The sequence below is a fragment of the Pleurodeles waltl genome, chromosome 5 (genome assembly GCF_031143425.1).
Source record: "Pleurodeles waltl isolate 20211129_DDA chromosome 5, aPleWal1.hap1.20221129, whole genome shotgun sequence".
Taxonomy (NCBI): domain Eukaryota; kingdom Metazoa; phylum Chordata; class Amphibia; order Caudata; family Salamandridae; genus Pleurodeles; species Pleurodeles waltl.
Window position 1 is genome coordinate 1,448,887,609 of NC_090444.1, and position 18,695 is coordinate 1,448,906,303.

The window sequence follows — 18,695 nt, forward strand, 5'->3', positions numbered from 1 at the left end:
CATTGCGAAAAAATAGCAACAATAGCAAGACTCCAGCCAATAAAGTCAAAGTAATCGGGAAACCCCCAAAAATGCTTCCGAAAATAGAGTGTATAGCCGAAGGTATCAAACCGAATATGGAAGAGAAGGTGGGAGCAAAACCAACACCAACGGCTTTGAAAGAATGTGCAATTCCAGCAGTGCTGGACGCATTAAATATACGTCCCACAAGTTCACCAAAGTGACTCGGAAAGTTAGTATTCAAAAGGGACTGTATTTCCGCTGATGACCTTGCCACCTGCAGTGCGTAGGTCTCGCTAGCAGATGTAACGGCCACATGCTTTTGAAACAATAAAGCCTTCAGTCCACTCAACTTGTCGAAATTAACCTTGGAAGTAGCAATATGAGGCCAGATGTCCGCTACCTCCCTAATTTGAGTGGGGGGAAACAAACCATTCCCACAGCACGTAACGGCCTTGGTGACAACAACAACGTAAACTATACCGGCACGCATGCCACATCAGCGTTCGCTGTTAAGAACAATGTAACTGCCGTTAGAAAGCACCTGGAAAGTGTTTTTAATAACCAGGACTGGAACTCCCTTCAGATAACAAGCTAAGTTAGCAATCGAAGCGTTACACGCTCCGTGCAAGGACAGCTGTTTACAAACCATGGAATGGCTGACAGAAGTTTCGCATTCACTTCCGCTAAGAAAAACCTCCCTCAAACCATTAATACATCTGTATAGAAAGGGAAGCTCCCACACCTCGTGTATGTAACTGTCTCCCAACCGTTCATATCTACCCACCGGAATGTGCTTCAAACAAGTAGTAAATTGCAGAGTGGAGATAGGCAGATTAATTACCCCATGAATCAACCACTCAGCTGACGGAATCTCAGCAACCGTGAAAGGCAGTTTTTCCAATTTTTCAATATTCAACATGACATACGTCGTTCCTTTTTAGCAATCAGCTGTTGTTGACGAGTTAAATTAAAGGAGACAAAGATCTCTCTGCCACGGAACGCGACCTGCCTTCAAGGTCTGAAGACTCCAACCCAGCTGCATGATGGACCGCGTCTGACTCTGCCCATGATATAAAGAAGACATATCTGATTTAATAATGTCTATAGCAGAGGAAACGATGCTGTCAATTGTGTAAACACGGTCAGAAAGGGTATGCATGCCATTATCTACAACAAACAAACCCTGCATCAGGTTTTCCTGATCAATTTGCCTCAACCGGGCCGCTGCCTCCTGCTGTGAAAGCTTCCAAATCTCATTATATACTTCGTATAAAAATCGTTTCTTCCGTGGTACCTTAGGTCCTGACAAAAAATCTTGTAAGTCAGTATCATTAGACAGTAACGTGAGATGTGATTTAACTGCATCCAGCGTGGACGACTTCAACCATTGCTGACAAAGCTTTCCCACGCTGTATGTAGTTATGATATCAGCATGTTCTGGTGAAATGTAACGAGGGTCTGCCCTACTAGTCCTGAACCCCCCTGAAGAGGTGACAAAACGTTGATGACACTTATTAGTGTCTAAAGGCCATAATAACCACCCGCCCGGATGTACCAATGAAGTGTTAAGCGTACCATTCTGGACCCAGTGTGTAAACTCACTAAACGTAGCATTAACATATCGCTGCCAATTGTTCAATTTGGAAGGGACAGGTATACTAGGCAAATTTAACTCTCTAATCGTTGCCAAGCCCAAACAGCTAGTCTGTTGTACCGTGTCCTTGAGGAAAATCATCTGCACAGGGATAATACATGCTCTAAATAATGTGTCCCTGCCCTGCATTTGCCAATTTTTCGTACCCCAGACACTTTTCAAATCAACAGTCTTAAACCAATATTCATACCCCTCAACCGAAAGTTTAGACACAATCAAATTTGAATATAGTAATTTAGTATCGGTCAATAACATTTGCTTATTAGCATACAGAGTAACTTTAAAATAGTAAGACTTAGGGCCATATTTATACTTTTTGACGCACAACTGCGCCAACGCAGTTGTGCGCCAAAAATGTTAACGCCGGCTAACACCATTCCAAAGCGCCATGCGGGTGCCTTATTTATTGAATGACGTTAGCCGGCGGAGCTGACTGGTGTGCGTAAAAAAAAATGACTCACACCAGGCAGCGCCGGCATTGGGGAAAATGGAGCTTGGCGTCAAAAAATGGGGCAAGTCAGGTCTGAGGCAAAATTTTCGCCTCAGCCCGATTTGCGCCATTTGTTTTTACTCCCAACCCCCATTGAAATGACTCCTGTCTTAGCAAAGACAGGAGTCATGCCCCCTTGCCCAATGGCCATGCCCAGGGGACTTATGTCCCCTGGGCATAGTGGCATGCAGGGGGGCACAAATAAGGCCCCCCTATGCCACAAAAAAAAAAAAAAAAAAAATACCTGAACTTACCTTAAGTTCCCTGGCATGGGTCCCTCCATCCTTGGGCGTCCTCCTGGGGTGGGCAAGGCTGGCAGGGGTTGTCCCTGGGGGCATGGGAGGGCACCTCTGGGCTCCTTCCGAGCCCACAGGTCACTTAACGCCTGCCCTGACCAGGCGTTAAAAAATGACGCAAAAGCGGCTGGACGTCATTTTTTTTTACCCGCCCACTCCCGTGCGTCATTTTTGCACGGGAGTTTAAATAAGGCGCACATGCCTTAGAGTCATTTTTTAGAAGGGAACGCCTACCTTGCATATCATTAACGCAAGGTAGGTGTCCACGCTAAAAAATGACGCAAACTCCAAGATCTTTGGCGCTAGACGGGTCTAACGCCAAAGTATAAATATGGAGTTAGCTTTGCGTCGGATTTGCGTAAAAAAAAAAGACGCAAATCCGGCGCAAACAGAGTATAAATATGCCCCTTAGTATTTTGTTGATTATTCCCAGAAAAGTATGCAAATTTATCATAATACGTTTTTGAACTCCCCTGTGGAGGAGTTGGGCAATGTTCCCATTGCACATAATCAAATATGGACTTAGGTCTACTTGCTTTATGAATAAAGTGGTGTCCATAATAGTTGTAGCAAAACATGTCACCATCATTATCTCTAAATAGGTAAACATCTTCATCGTCATAGACAGTATAATATTGCAAGTCTGTCAGCATAGAATCTACTGTCTTCACATCCCAATCATCAGAAACAATGCCTGGTATAACAATATCATTCAGTGATAACTTGAGGACATACGGTATTTGAATCAATTCAGTGGGACCATATATATCAAACATTACTTTATCCCACACAATCCCATCTGGAATCGGTATTGCAGAAATGTTTACATTGGACAAGTCTCTTCGAATCATATGAGACGAAAAATGTGGTTTTAACACAGTCTCCACGTGCTCAATGTCAGATCGTTCAGGAAGAAAATTACCATGTATTACTAGAAAAAAAGTAACCACAATCCCAACAACAAAAAAAGAGTCATAACAGCCATAAAAAGCCACAAATAGTTCCAAGGAAAAAGAAAATATGTGCGTTTAAGCCAACACAGCAGCTTACGTGGACCTCGGACTGAAGACATCGAGGACGAGGAGCCGGACACTGTATCATCAGTGTCGTTGAAGCAGCCAGAGGCAGTTCTTGCAAAAGGTGCAACTGTGAACAAAGAAGCAGATGGAGGCTCTCGCCTTGGCACACTATAAACCACATGTTCAGAAACATCAGTAAAACGTACAGCAACTTGATCAAAAGATTCCAAATTAATCGTTGTCTGTGGAACAATCGCAAGATCATCTTCCACCCTCCCCAAGCTCGGAGAGGAAACAGCGTCGGTGTAAATCACCTGCAGCGGGACTTCTTCCCCAGTAGTGAGAGGGATTCCGGAACTACTGGGTGTCCCTCTTGGTCTGCTGTGCAGAATCGGCCACATGTTGTAACTTGACATTATCAATGGAAACAAAGTGATTTCCTTTGGCCCCTTGCAGCGGCGGTAAAATCACAGTTCTCGTGCCGCTAACCCCTAACACAGGGACAGGTGCTCGATAAGAAGGACCAAATTCTTTCTTTACTGCGACCTTTTCACGCACTAGATCCCCAATCCTGGGTATCCAACCAGTAGGAGTTACTGGCTCAACCTTAATTCCTGAGGAGGCAGCACTTGCAGAAGAGTTAACTTCACGGATTTGTTGTAAATCCTGCAAAACAGTGACACGATCATTTATGTCAAAGGGCGTATCTGCCGCCTCCACACCAGGACCATCTAGATCAGGAACATACATTTGTTTTCTAAACAGGCACTCATATGAAGTACGACCCCCCCTTGACCTTCTAGGCAAGTTATTAAGTGCTCTCTGTACTCCATACAGGAGAGCTAGCCAACTACGACCCGTACCTATAACTCTGGCCGTTAAGGATTGCTTTAAATCACGATTTAAACGCTCTACAACAGAATTTCCCTCGGGATGAAATGGAGACGAGAATTGGAGTTGGACCCCCAACGAAGCCATGGTGTCCCTGAATGCCTTTGAGCCAAAAGCAGGGCCCTGGTCCGAATGAAAAGCCGCAAATGTATCGACAAAGATGCGCAAATCTTTAATAACATTCCGAGCGTCAGCCGAGTGCTGTGGCCAGACCCACACAAATCTGGAGCACGAATCTACAGCTACCAATATATATTTGTATGCATTATCTGGTGTTAGCGGACCACAATGATCCAAGTACACACACTGTAAAGGTTTGTTTGAAATTAGAAGGGGCGTCTGCTGCGGGCGTCTAGCCGATGAACCTATAATTTGTTGACAAACATTACAACAAAGGACATATTGATGTGTCTCTTTATAGAGACCAGGCCACCAGTAACGAGCCTGTAAAAGCGAAATAGTGGCAGCCACACCAGCATGTGCAGATGCTGCCCCCTCATGTGCTGCAGAAATTAATCGAGGTCTCTCAATTTTATTTGGTAAATCACGTACACCAATGCCTGGAATATTAACAACAGCATTGAACGCACTACTCAAGCAGTAACGATACTTAGAAGGAAATCCTTTAGGAAATGGCATGCCATCAGCTGTAGCTTTTATGGCAGCCGAAATCTCTGTGTCAGGTTTGGAACTCAAACGAGTCACTGCGGCTACAGTGGCAATAGCCACTGCCGACTTCACGGCTTCATCAGCCAAAGTATTCCCAGCAACATGTATCCCAACGCGCTGGTGTCCAAGTGTGTGCATAACATGGACCTTAGGAAGCGTCTCTTTCAGATCTGCAACCTTACCCCACAACAATTTGTGTTTAATGGTGTTGCCCTTAGAATCTATGAACCCATTCAACTTCCAATAGTGTAGATATTAATTGAAAGACTGAACACAGTAGTAGGAGTCACAGACCAGCAAGGTTAAAATCACCGGATCCACGTGCTCCAACGCTAACAATAGATCTTTGAGCTCAGCCAGCTGTGCCGTGCAATCTCCCAAGGTTTTAGTATAAGTATGTCGGGGGCAGAACACTTCCCCCTCCATAGTGCCGCTCACCACCGCACATGCAGCAGAATACTGTTGTTTAGTCCCAACAGCTGGTTGCGCAGAGCCATCGGTATACATGACCACCTGATATTGGTCAATAGGCAATGTGCCAGCAGGAACTGGGTACTCCATTTCATATTGAAGAAATTCTTGAGTCTGCAGTTTAGGGTCAAATATGTAATCTACATCAGTGGCTGTCAAAGTCATAGCCCATTGTATCCATCGCGGGTGTAAGGCTTTTGAATTAGGGACACTCGCTTTTGTAACAGCCTCTAAGGCCGGAATCGGGGAAACGACAATAATGCGTTGGCCCTGGGCAAGAGGTCTTTCTTAAATCACAGCCATCTGTACAGCAGTGAGTATTTTCTCAGTTTGCGCAAATCGTTGTTCTGCAGCAGAATACAAGTGGGACTTGTATGCAATCGGGACTGTCTCACCCTCATTAAAGGTGACATATGTAAACCCAACAGCCCCAGGTATCACCCTGATGACTAAATGTGTCTTATTTTCCCGTGTGTGTAAGTGTTTAACTGCTAAGAGATCAGTCTGCAAATCTCGTAGGATATGTGTATCCTCAATCGTCCAAAATCTACTCGAAAAATTCGGACGAATCAACTCGTATAAGGGTTTTATACGCGTAGCATATTCAGGAATGTAAGTTGTGCCAAAATTCAGAAACCCCAACAATGACTGGAGATTCCGAACCGTATTAGGAGGCTGCAATTGAGCACATTTCTCCAAAAAATGTGGCGCCAAGCTCCTGCCCTCTCTCGACAACTCCTATCCCAGGAAAATGACGCTGAGGAAGGCAATCTTCGATTTCTTAAAATTAAACTTATAGCCAATTTCAGCAAACCCCACAACAATGCGCGATACATGCCTTAGATGTTGCAGAATCTCATTGTCTGTCAGATATATGTCATCAACATATGATAACGCTTCAGGGTCCAACTTGTGCAGAATTTCAGTTACACAAGCCGAAAACAGTCCTGGGCTATTCTTATACCCCTGAGGCAAACGACAAAACTGTTTCCTGAGAGCCAAACGCACTGAAACTGGTATAGTCCCGACTTTCGGGCACTATATTTTGGCAGAAAAATCCATTCGAGATATCTAACGTTGTTTTGTATTTTTTACCCACTATATTATTCATAAGCGCTGCGCTATGTGAATTCTGTATTGCATATGTGCGTGTATGACCATTTAAATGTCTGTAATCCACCACTATCCTATATGAATGGTCCAGTTTAGAAACTGGAAATAAGGGATTATTCATCGGCGAGGCACAGGGCTCAATTACACCCTGGTACTCCAATTGTGTAAGAATATTCCTAACCGATGCCCTTGCTTCAAATTTGATAGGATACTGCGGCTGCGGCTGAGGTTCGCCCTTTATTGGAATTACATGATAAGGTGATTTTCTATCTCACCCCACATTATTTCTATATAGAGCGGGGGCCTGTGCAAGAGCCCAAAATTTACTATAGGACTCCGCTAGTTCTCTCGGAACAAGTGGTGAGAAGGAAGGTGCAATAACCTCTTCCCCCACTGGACAGTCGCAAACAAAGTCAGGCGGCCAATCTTGTTCGGCCAGCAGAACATCATATGAGTTTACCACATGGTTCCAAAAGATGGAGTGTACAATGCGGTCAATGTCCCCTTCTAATTGCAGAGTCACTTGATATACTCTATCAGGATCAGAGACTCGCATATCCACCGTTTCGACTTGTATGAAGTTATCAGTTGATTTCACCTCCAGATGATCTAGAAGACTCCAGCGAACTATTGTGACCTCTGCCGCGCTGTCTAACAGTGCCAACGCCCATGTCTTGTTCATCAAGAGAACTCTCTTCTTGAGCGGCATGTCTAACTGAGACTGCTGCCACTTTCTTCTTTTTAAATTGCTGTTTTTGTTGTAGCGGTTTCTCTTCTTGTTTAATAGAAACCTCCGTTGAGCGTTGTGAATCCTGTCTTGGTTTCACGTACTCCGTTCTCCGCTCTGACCGCCCACCTCTCTCACTTCTCTTCTCTGAGGAGTCCTGAAAGGAACGAGATTGGCGTGTATCAGTATATTGATATCTTTCAGGCGTCTTCAAATTATCCCTATTCCTGAGATTATACCTATTCTGCTGTTTCTTTTCCCAGTGCTTTTTAGTACCCTCAGGTTGCTGTTGTTTAGCATTATCTTTATTATTTTTACCCTCTAATTGGGGTTTTTGTGGTCTAGCCCCTAGGCTATCGCGACCAATACTGGAACATGTCTCAGCTATTATTCTCGGAAGTTCCCGCTCCTGATTAATCTGCGGAACGTCCCGAAGACGCATTCGCACTGCTAATGCTACTGCCTCTCCCTTGAGATTACTCAAAATAATAGAAGAAACTGCGGCAAAATTGCCCAATAACTGCATGCCCAAATCTGAGGCAGTGGCAACCCCATATTCATCTTGAATTTGTTTAAGCACTTCCGGTAAATTAGCTAATGTCGGTGTACCGTGTGCCGTAGTGTAGAGCGCGGCAAACACCGTGCCCCAGGTATTACAAAGGTCCACCGGAGGAACCATCCCATAAGGCAAACACATCGTCAATATTCTATGTTTATCCTGAGGTCCCATATGGGGAAATACTGCTTCCAGCGTATTAATTTTTTGCGCCAGCCAAAATGGAGTTTCCTCACGTTTAGCCAGTACCTTACCCATAACTGAGTGTACAGTATCCGGATTGATACCCGGAACCACTGCCTGTGGGTGCGCCGGAGCAGCACGCGCTGCATTAGTATTTAATGCCTGCATTACAAACTGAACCAGTCTTCTGTATGTAGTTGCCAAGTCTATATATAAACGACGAACATCAGCCACTGCCAAGTTAGCAACCGCAGGATATGGTGTGTAAGTAGCCAATAATGGCCAGGTCGGACCATCATTACTCAGTGGACCTAACCTTACCTGTGCTACTGTGCGTGGGAGGGCGCCATCAAGCCAATTATGGTGTTCTTGATAAGATAAAGGTATCTCTAAGTATGCATATGCCCTGTACTGTCCAGGGACATTCGCAACAGTGTATTCGTGAAAAGTGTTTGTACCCCCATCAACTGCTGGAAATACGACCCAAGAATAAAAAAGTTCTGTTCTATAGGCTGCATGGGCCTCCACCACAAAAGTGACCGGACCCCCCTGGACCGTCAGTCCATGTGCTACCAGATGTCCTGTGAGCGGTTGTCGCATATTGATTGCTATATTCACTAAATTAGGATTCGCCATTTGTAAAAAAAACAGCACTAGGTCAGAGAAGGCACACCAATATCGGGTTTTCCTTTTAAAGTTCAAGCTTGAACAACCAACCACTAAGTAATAGGATGTACCTATCCTGTGGTGGCGGAAACCCTCAGCCCCACGGACGTCTCCGCTTACGGAACCGAGGAGTCAAAATATATATGAGACCGAGAGAGTCAGCCGGACCGAAATATTAGAGCCAGACCAATCGTTGGCGGCGCCATGTCGCGTGGGCTTTCATTATCCTAAATTAGACTACTGGATTTCTAGGCAGCAGGATCGATCACGGTGTGGGGGACTGAGTCGGACCCACGTGTAAGGAACTCTGTCACCCTAAATCCGTTTTTTGCTCCGGCCAACTAGCAGTGCCTCATTTCTCCCAAGGGGAAGAGATGATTGGGCAGCCGAGCGCCTGACATCTTTGGAACTTCTCAGGGAAGTCGTGGTCACTCAGATCCAAACCAACTCTCTCATTTACAGTATGATCTCATAGACTAATGACAAAGGCAGTATAAGTTTTATATAATGTTTTAATAAAACGACTGCATTTTAGATAATAAGGCGTGAGCCGCAATAACCAGAACCATACAACACAGTAGGATTGAAATAGTCACCAGGAGAGTAAAACATAAGAACAAAGCTATCATGGTGTCTAATAGTTTCTGCTCTCCCTCTGCTTGGTCTATTTCGAGCACAGCATGTTAAGCTTCTAACTTGCCTTTCTGAATCCCTGGGGAGACATCAGCCCTCATACCTGAGCAAAGGTCTGTGATCTTGGTTCAGCATCTGCAACGAGGCAGTCAGGGCCATATTTATACTTTTTGACGCAAAACTGCGCTAACGCAGTTTTGCGCCAAAAAAATTAGCGCCGGCTAACGCCATTCTGAAGCACCATGCGGGCGCCGTATTTATTGAATGGCGTTAACCGGCGTTAGCCGACCGGCGCTGCCAGGTGTGCGTGAAAAAAAACGACGTACACCAGGCAGCGCCGGCGTAGGGAAAAATGGCGTTTGGGCGTCCCAAAATGGGGAAAGTCAGGCTGAGGCAAAAAAATCGTCTTAACCCGATTTGTGCCATTTTTTTTGGGCGCCCAGATGCCATTAACATGACTCTTGTCTTAGCAAAGACAGGAGTCATGCCCCCTTGCCCAATGGCCATGCCCAGGTGACTTATGTCCCCTGGGCATGGTCATTGGGCATAGTGGCATGTAGGGGGGCACAAATCAGGCCCCCCTATGCCACAAACAAAAAATTAAAAAAATACTTACCACAACTTACCTTTTCTTCCCTGGGATGGGTCCCTCCATCCTTGGGTGTCCTCCTGGGGTGGGCAAGGGTGGCAGGGGGTGTCCCTGGGGGCAGGGGAGGGCACCTCTGGGCTCATTCTGAGCTCACAGGTCCCTTAACGCCTGCCCTGACCCAGGCGTTAAAAAGAGGCGTAAATGCAGGTTTTTTTGCCCCGCCCACTCCCGGGCGTGATTTTTGCCCGGGAGTATAAATACCACGCACATGCCTGGGAGTCGTTTTTTAAGACGGGAACGCCTACCTTGCATCTCATTAACGCAAGGAAGGTGTTCATGCCAAAAAATGACGCTAACTCCATGAACTTTGGCGCTAGACGCGTCTAACACCAAAGTATAAATATGGAGTTAGTTTTGCATCGAATTTGCTTCGAAAAAAACGACGCAAACGGAGTATAAATATGCCCCTCAGCGTCTAGTTGTGGTTCCCTGGTCGGAATCTCCCTCTTGCGTGTATTGGGACAAGGAAGTGATTTTATAACTAACATGTCAGCGTGATCACAAAATGTCCCTATGCAGGAATGCCGAAGACTAAACTCCTACCATGTCTATCAGCAATGTACCAGACTCTATCCTTGACTGAAGCACAGAGTGAACAGGAATGTGTTATGGAGAACTCCAGTGCCGAAGTAGGCTAAACAGTGTGATATGAATAAAAAACAAGACCGTAGAACTGGCTATTTGAAAAATAACAGTACGGAGCCTAATAAAAAGCATTTAGAGCAAAGTGCACAGAGGCTCTAAGCTGCAAGCAAATGAATAAAATACATCCAGGGCAAAGTGCACAAAGGCCTAAAGCCTGAAGCTAATGCGCAAAGGATACGTAAAACTAACCACACTACAATACTGTACCAAACTGTAGCCAGCACCTGAGAAGTACTCATCACCCTCCCGGGTCAATTTTCCCCATCAGGTGCATTAACTGTAGGAGAGGGCAAAGAGTTTGGTCTATGTAAGTACCCAAGGAGAACAGGAACAACAGAACTAAGGGCCAGATGTAGGTAGGAAAAAATTTGCGAGTCGGAAATGGCGAGTCGCACCGCAGATTGCGAGTCCGCTGTTTGCCAGGTCGCTTTTTGCGACCGCGCTAAAAGCTAACACGCAAATTGCGACTGGGTGTCGCAAATTGCGACTGTGCCGCAAATCGAATGCTGGTGCAGCAGAACACTCTGGAAAACATTTCCTGGCTCTTGATGATGACATCACAGCCAGGAAGTTTACTAATACACCTGGGAGGAGGGAGGACCACACCCAGTTTAAACTGCTGAACAGCCAACAGGAGGAACAGCAGCTACAATGGCAGAAACTCCTAGGAAGAGAAAACTGAAATTTGCAGAGAAAGAACTGAAGGTGCTGACGGAGGAATGCTGCCAGCACCACAAACAACTTTTTGGGAGGGCAGCCCTCAGTGTGCCGGAGCAGGAAAAAAGGCGGATTTGGGGTGAAATCCAGGACAAAGTCAACTCAATGGGTGTGAGCCACCGGAGTATTGAGGAACTAAAGAAACAGTGGTATGACCTGCGCTCCCGGACCAAGGAGAGGGTGGCAGAGCGGCTCCGGGAGATGAGGGGCACTGGAGGGGGACCATCCACCATACCACCACCCACACCCTTGGAGGAAAGAGTGGAGAAGACCCTGGAGCCAGAGGCAGTTTCCGGGATAGGTGAGCTGGACACGTCAGCGCCAGAACCATCAACCGGTGAGTACCATGAGACATGCATCTACACCCATATCTGCCATACCCCCACCCACCTAGTACACAGCAGCATGCACAACCAAAATAGCTCCATTTCAGAGTAGCAACCACCTGCATGGTGCATTATGGGCAATGTAGTCAAGTAGGCCGTTGATAGGCAACAGTTTATTAGGAAGCAGATAACAGATGGTAGATACTGACAGTGTGTTCCCTATGTCCCACAGGTCCTCCACAAGACACCACCTCCAGCCAAAGCGTCCAGGGGCCACAGGTCAGCCACCAGCCAGCACAGGACCCAGGACCAGCCACCACAGGGACCAGCACCACCCAAACACAGTCCCCTCCTGATGCACCAGTGGACATATTGGAAAGTGAGCCAGCAACCGGTCCCAGCCACAGTGCCAGTGTACAGGACACAGAACCTCCAGCGCGTCGCAGGCGACGTCTCAATGTCCCTCCAGTGCCACAGAGTGAAGCAGGGGACGCCTCCATGTCCGCCGCCGAGGCTGCACTCCTACATGGTCAGCGCCTGCAGACAAGGGAGATAAGAATTATTTCAGGGGCTATGCAGCGCATGGAACACAACCAGACCACAGGGCTGCAACAGATACACACTGAGCTGCAACAGCTAAACACCCATGTTGGTGACCTTGCGCTCTCAATTAGACAACTGGTGTCAGAACTTGTCACCGAGAGAGAGGGTGCAAGGCGCCATGACCGTCAGCTCATCCACCGGCTGGACCGCATGTCTGCCTCCATCGTCCGGCTGGCTGTTAACACCACTGGGCTGTCACGGCGCACGGTCAGCCTCCAGGTGGACATGGGCCATTTTGCCAGTGATGTGGCACGCGGGCTGGGACATATTAGCCACGCAGTTGATCTTATGGAGGCACAACAGGTGGCTAGGGGCACGGCAGACATGCCGCAGGACAGTGAGGAGGGCTCTACCGTTAGCAGTGTCTCAGCCACAGACACCAGGGTGTTGCGCAGTGGTAGCGCACGGCAGGGCACTGCAGACGCACCAGGAACCAGCCATGCTGGGCGAGCACGGCGTAGGGTGTGAGCTATGCACTGTCATTGACTGGAGGCACATGAGGTTAATGTGTCCTCATATCAGGTGGACTTTTACAGCCCCTGAACTGTAGTTTGTGTAAATAGTTTTTTGGTGCACATTATTAAAGTTCTTGTTTTTTCCACTTCACACCTGGGCTCTTTCTGTGTGACATTCGTGTGTGTGGTGACAGTTAGCACATACCTTCCAAAGTATTGGTTTGCAATGTGGTCCCGTCTCTGTCTGCCTTGATTTGCAATGCTTCTATCCCCAGGATGGCGATGTGGTAGCTCTTGCTCGTCATCCTCCGAATCTGGGTCTTCTGGGGTGAGAGGTAGCCCACGTCTGGTGGCAATGTTGTGCAGTATAGCGCATGCGCCAATGATCTTGAAAGCTGTTAGTGGAGCATACTGGAGGGCACCTCCACTTCTGTGGAGGCATCTGAATCTTGCCTTCAACAGTCCTAAGGTCCTCTCTATGATATTTCGGGTCCTCCTATGTGCACTGTTGTAACGCCTCTCTGTCTCATTGCTGGGTGTTAAGTACAGGGTAAGTATCCATGGTCGTAGTGCATATGCACTGTCACCTGTTTGGCACAAAATGAACAATGTTAGCTGGGCATAGATGAGTTCCAAATTGACCTGTGTGCATGTCTTCAAGGTGTATTCAGCTATACCCAGGAGGTATCCGTCTCCAAACTCCCCACGTTCTACGCGTTGGTGTATCCCACTGTGCCTGAAAATGTAAGAGTCATGTGTACTCCCTGGAAATTTGGCAACATGTCAGTGATAACATAATGGGTGTCACATACCACCTGGATGTTCAGCGAGTGGGTACACTTCCGGAACAGATATTCCAGATCTGCAGGAAGGCATATTTGTATATGTGTCCCGTCTACACACCCTATTACATGTGGGAAGTTGGCAATCCTGTAGAATTCCAACTTGGTGCTGTTGATTTCTACCTCATTCCTGGGTAGGTATATGCATCTGGACATGTGTGTGTGAGTATGGCATCTAGGAATGCTCTGAAGAACCATGAGAGTGCACTTTGGGATACCCCACCTGCCACGGCAATGACCCCCTGATAGCTACCCGAGGCCAAGAGGTGCAGTGAGCATAGCACTTGCACATGTGTGGGGATGGCGCTGCCGCGCACATTCTGGCGTTGAAGCTGCAGATTGAGTAGCTCTATTCAATCTAGTATTGCTGCACTGCTAAGTCTGTATTTATCATATATCTCCTCCTCAGTTTGTTGGAAAAGTGTCTGTCGGGTTCTATATATCTTCTCCTGTCTCTGGCTCCTCCTCCTCATCTGCTGTGCGGCGTGGGCTCTCCTCCTCCTTGCTATCACATATATCTCCACCATCTTGAGTTACCCAGGTGCCTTCTGGGTCCTCTTTTATACTTTGGTTATAGTTACCACCTGCTCTGAGTTAGTGGTAAATTGGAAGTGCAAATTTTTTTTTTGCGAATAGTCGCAATTTGCGAGTGGCTATTGCATATGGTATGTGACTCGCAAATAGCGACTTCCTATTTGCGGGTCGCAAAATGGGGTCGCTATTTTTGCGAGTCGGTAATGGCTTGCGTCGCATTTTGCGATTCGGTAATGGGATTTTCGCATCACATTTCCGATTTTGTGGGGTCGCAAATTGCGATTTGGGCCATTTGCGACTCACAAAAGTTTGCTACATCTGGCCCTAAATATGGTTGCCAGGTTCTGTTTCCAGCCCAACATGGTTGCCACTGTGGAAGGGGACTTAAAGTTAATAACAACACAATCAGAATCATTTTTATCATTTGTACCACCAGGCCCAATCCAGCCCACCAATTGTACTAACAAAACCTCTCTGGCAAATGTCAAGGGAAAGTCTCTGTTCTACACTTTGTTTTGTAACTCAGTGCTATTCCTCTTGGTTTTCATGTAAGGGAAACAATAGTCAGACCCACAACTTATGGGCATGCAGCTGGCTAGTACGATTTGGAGATATGTTATTAGGCAAGTCCATAGGACCATGTGGCTTCTGGGGTGTTGGGCAGTCCGACAGTGGAGGCATGCCAGCCACCCTGCTAGAAGGCTCATGCCCAGGGATCTCTCTCGTGCCTACATTGCTACACTCTGAGGTGACAGGGGGTGTGCCTGATTAAGGTGATACTGGGAAAGGGACTGCAGCTGTCTCCATTGCTCCCAAGAGTGTCAACAGTGGGGTAAGTGAAACTTGGTGAGGCTAAAAACTGACAAAGTCACTTCCTTATATCCTGACAGCAGATTCTGAGGGCACGTCTGTCCTGGTTGCAACATCACACAAGCAACTCCTCTGACCCCATTTTAACATTTTCTGCCTGCTTGTCTTTAGATTGTGAGTTCCAGTACAAAGTGAGACATTTACAGATAGCAGGCAGGCAGCTGAAGAACTGTCCAGGGGGGCCTAAAAACCTAATCCATGGAAACTTCAGGAGACAAAGTTATAGGGATGCCAGACTGCAAGGACAACTGTCTGTCAACCAAATCTATCAGTACTAATGACCCCCACTGCTCTTTCAAGCATCCTATCCATTGAGGTACACTTCAATGGAAGGACAGAAGATGAGGCTGCCCCTGATGCTCTTCTTTTCCCTATGTTAACAAGGTTAAAGCTATATGACTGCAGATGCAAAGTGGCACCAAAACAGCAAACTAAAGATTATTTGCCCAGCCTAGACTCTTCTAGGATTGGATGGGCGCAGACAGGCCCGCTCTTGGCCAGGTTTTTGTCCAGGCACCCACTAGGGTGTAGCCAGCATGTGTCCCACACAAGGAGGTTGATGAAAGTGCTAGTAGTATATCAGATGCAATCATTGAGCAGCCCCTCCTCTTCAGCATGGGGAATATTGGTCATGGGAGTGCCCCTATAGTACAGGCAGCCACATACAGGTCCCACACTGTGGAACAAAAAAATGACTTTATAGCACATCAGGTGTAGTGAATGAGTGGACCCTACTCCTCAGAATGGAGCACGCTGGTCAAGGGAGTCCCACTGTAGTAAAGGCAGCCACCATCAGGTCCCATGCTGCAGGGTTGATGAAAGTACTTTTAAACACATCAGGTGAAGTCAATGAGTGGCCCCTCATCCTCAGCATAGGGCACTCTGGTCAAGGGAGAGCCCCTTTAGTACAGGGAGCCTCAAACAGGTCCCATGCTGCGGGGGAGATGAAAGTGCTTTATAGCATCATAGGTGCAGTCAATGAGCGTTCCCTCCTCCTCAGTATGGGGCACACTGGTCAAGGGAGACCACTGCAGTACAGGCAGCCACAAACAGGTCCCATGCCTTGGGATTGATGAAAACACTTTATAACGCATCACATACAGTCAATGAGCGGACCCTCCTTCTCAACAAGGACACGCTGTCAAGGGAGTCCCCCTGTAGTACAGACAGCCACAAACAGTGCATCAGGTGCAGTCAATGAATGGCCCCCTCCTCCTCAGCACTGGGGTACGCTGGTCAAGGGAGAACGTCTGTAGCACAGGCATCCTCAAACAGGTCTTGTGCTGTGGGGTTGATGAAAGCGCTTTATAACATGTCAAGTGTAGCGAATAAACAGCCAATGAGAAGCCCCTCCTCCTGAGCCCATGGCATGGTGGTCAAGGGAGTCTCCCTTTAGTACAGTCAGCCACAATCAGGTCACCTAAGTCGACAACATCGCTCATATGCCAAGAATTGATAGACAAACCGATAGTAGTCTGCTTCTGTCTCCTCAGTTGTGCATTGTTAGGTTGGGTGCAAGTTCTAGTGTGCTCCTAAGATCAACTTTTGAAAGTCCAGAATCAGGCAGTTAAAGCTGAAAAATGATTAAAATCCCATCTCAAGGTGAAGAAGTTTAGATAAGATTAAAGGAGAGTTCCTACTACTTGGGGGTTCTTTGTGAGGTGAATTAATTTGGACGTGCTTGGTGGTGGACTCTCATGTGACAATGAGCCAAATACTAAGACCCTCATTTTGAACACGGTGGGAAAGACCGCACCGCCGGTGGTGACGATAACTACCACCAACAGTCAGGTGGTCTGGGCTGCCAAATAATGAAGCACATGAAAAACAGGCAGCATGAAAAATACCCACCGCGAGCAGAGGAGTGTCGACAACGACAGAAGAGGCCTCCCACATGCCGACGGAAAGACCCTACCCGCCCAACAAATAATGAAGCACTAGACCGCCGTCAGTTCCAGGGAGGGAACCACCGCCACACAAAGCCAGGTGGAAACAAACCAAATAAAAGGAAACACTCACCGGAGGCTAACACAACACGCCGAAGCAGACATGGAGAGAGAGTTACAAATCATGCCAGTGCTGCTCCTTCTCATATACCTCCACGACCGAGACTGCCGATGAAGACGACGACAGTAAGTACTGAAACTTACTAAACAAGGGAAGAAAGGGCACAAATACATACCCACCCTCTCCAACCACCCCGCAAAGCACCCACGACCCCTCACAACATCACAAGGCATGCACACCTGAGCAAGAGGTACTTACCCCACACAAGCCCAAGACAACCTGCCCAAAGTACACACACGAGCACAACACCCCCAACAATGCAACGAGGAACCACAAATCCAGAGTGTGCCAACACACCAACACTGGCCACACAAACGTTAATAATGCTCCAGGAGCTACAGATTGTCCTCATTAGGCCAATGGCCAGTCCATAGCTAAAAGGCTGATGGGGCCAAATGGTCCCAACCTGACTCCCACATGTGCACATGGTACTCCACCATAAAGGGGCATCAGTGGGGCAGCCAGCCACCTCAGAGAACAGGGTCAGGGGTTGGCGGGGTGGGGACTTACTTCTGGGGGGTTGGGCTTACGTTTGGGAGGTCAGGGGGTTTGGGTTTTGCCATGGAAGTTGGGGGAGCGGACTTGGACTGGGGGTGGCAGATGAACCTTGGCCAGCACGTGTCCTCTTGCTCACAGGGGAAGGTGCACAGGACTGGGAAGGGCGGACAGGGGCGGACTGAGATGTGGGAGGAATGGACAGGGCAAGGAGGTGTGCATGTTTAGGGATGATACAGTGTGGGCCCATGGGTTCAAAAAGGTCTACACGGGATAGGAAAAGTTTCTTAGGGGCAGTCGGGGTGGACCTGGAGGAAGGTGTAGGAGTGGATGTATAAGGAGTAGTCGTAACAGGTGTAGGTGTGCGTAACATGGATGCAGGTGACTGTACAGTATGCTGAGGTATGGTGGATGTGGGTTGGGTGGGTGTCTGGGAACATTTGAGTGTCTTGGGAGGAGGGAGTCTGGACACAGTGGGACAAGACATGCTGCCAGTGTCTATGAATGTTGCATGGGTGTCTGCAAGTTTAATGACTGTGCTGCAAGTGGTACTCGGAGTCGTTTTGGTGAGTGCAGGTGCGGTGTCTGGGGTGTATGACTGAATGTCTGATATTGTGGTGACTGCAAGAATGGGGCCAGAAACAGTGAATGAAGGTGCAGTGCTAGTGGGTGTGCATGTAGAGGTGCCAGACAGGGAGGCAAAAGAGGTGGACACATTGGGGGAAGTGGATGTTGTTGTGTGTGCCTTTGTGTGTTGGCTGTGTGTATGCCTGTGGTAGGAAGTGTGGTGCTTGTGTTTCCTTGTGTGCTTCTTGTGTTTTGAGGTGTGAGCATGGCTGTCTGAACGTGTACTTGGGAGGGGTGAAGGGAGTGGGGTGCTACAAGGGGTAGAGGTGGTTGGAGGGGGGACGGAAAGACCAGGGACACTGGCTGCCATCAAAGAGGAGGCCAGAGCCTGAAAAGATGTCTGTAGGCCAGACACAGCACTGTGAATGCCATCCAGATATGCATTGGTCTGCTGCATCTGGGATGCTAGCTCCTGGATGACATTGACGATGGTTGTCTGCTCTACAGAGATGGTCCTCAGGAGGTCAATAGCCTCCTCCGTGAGGACAGCAGGT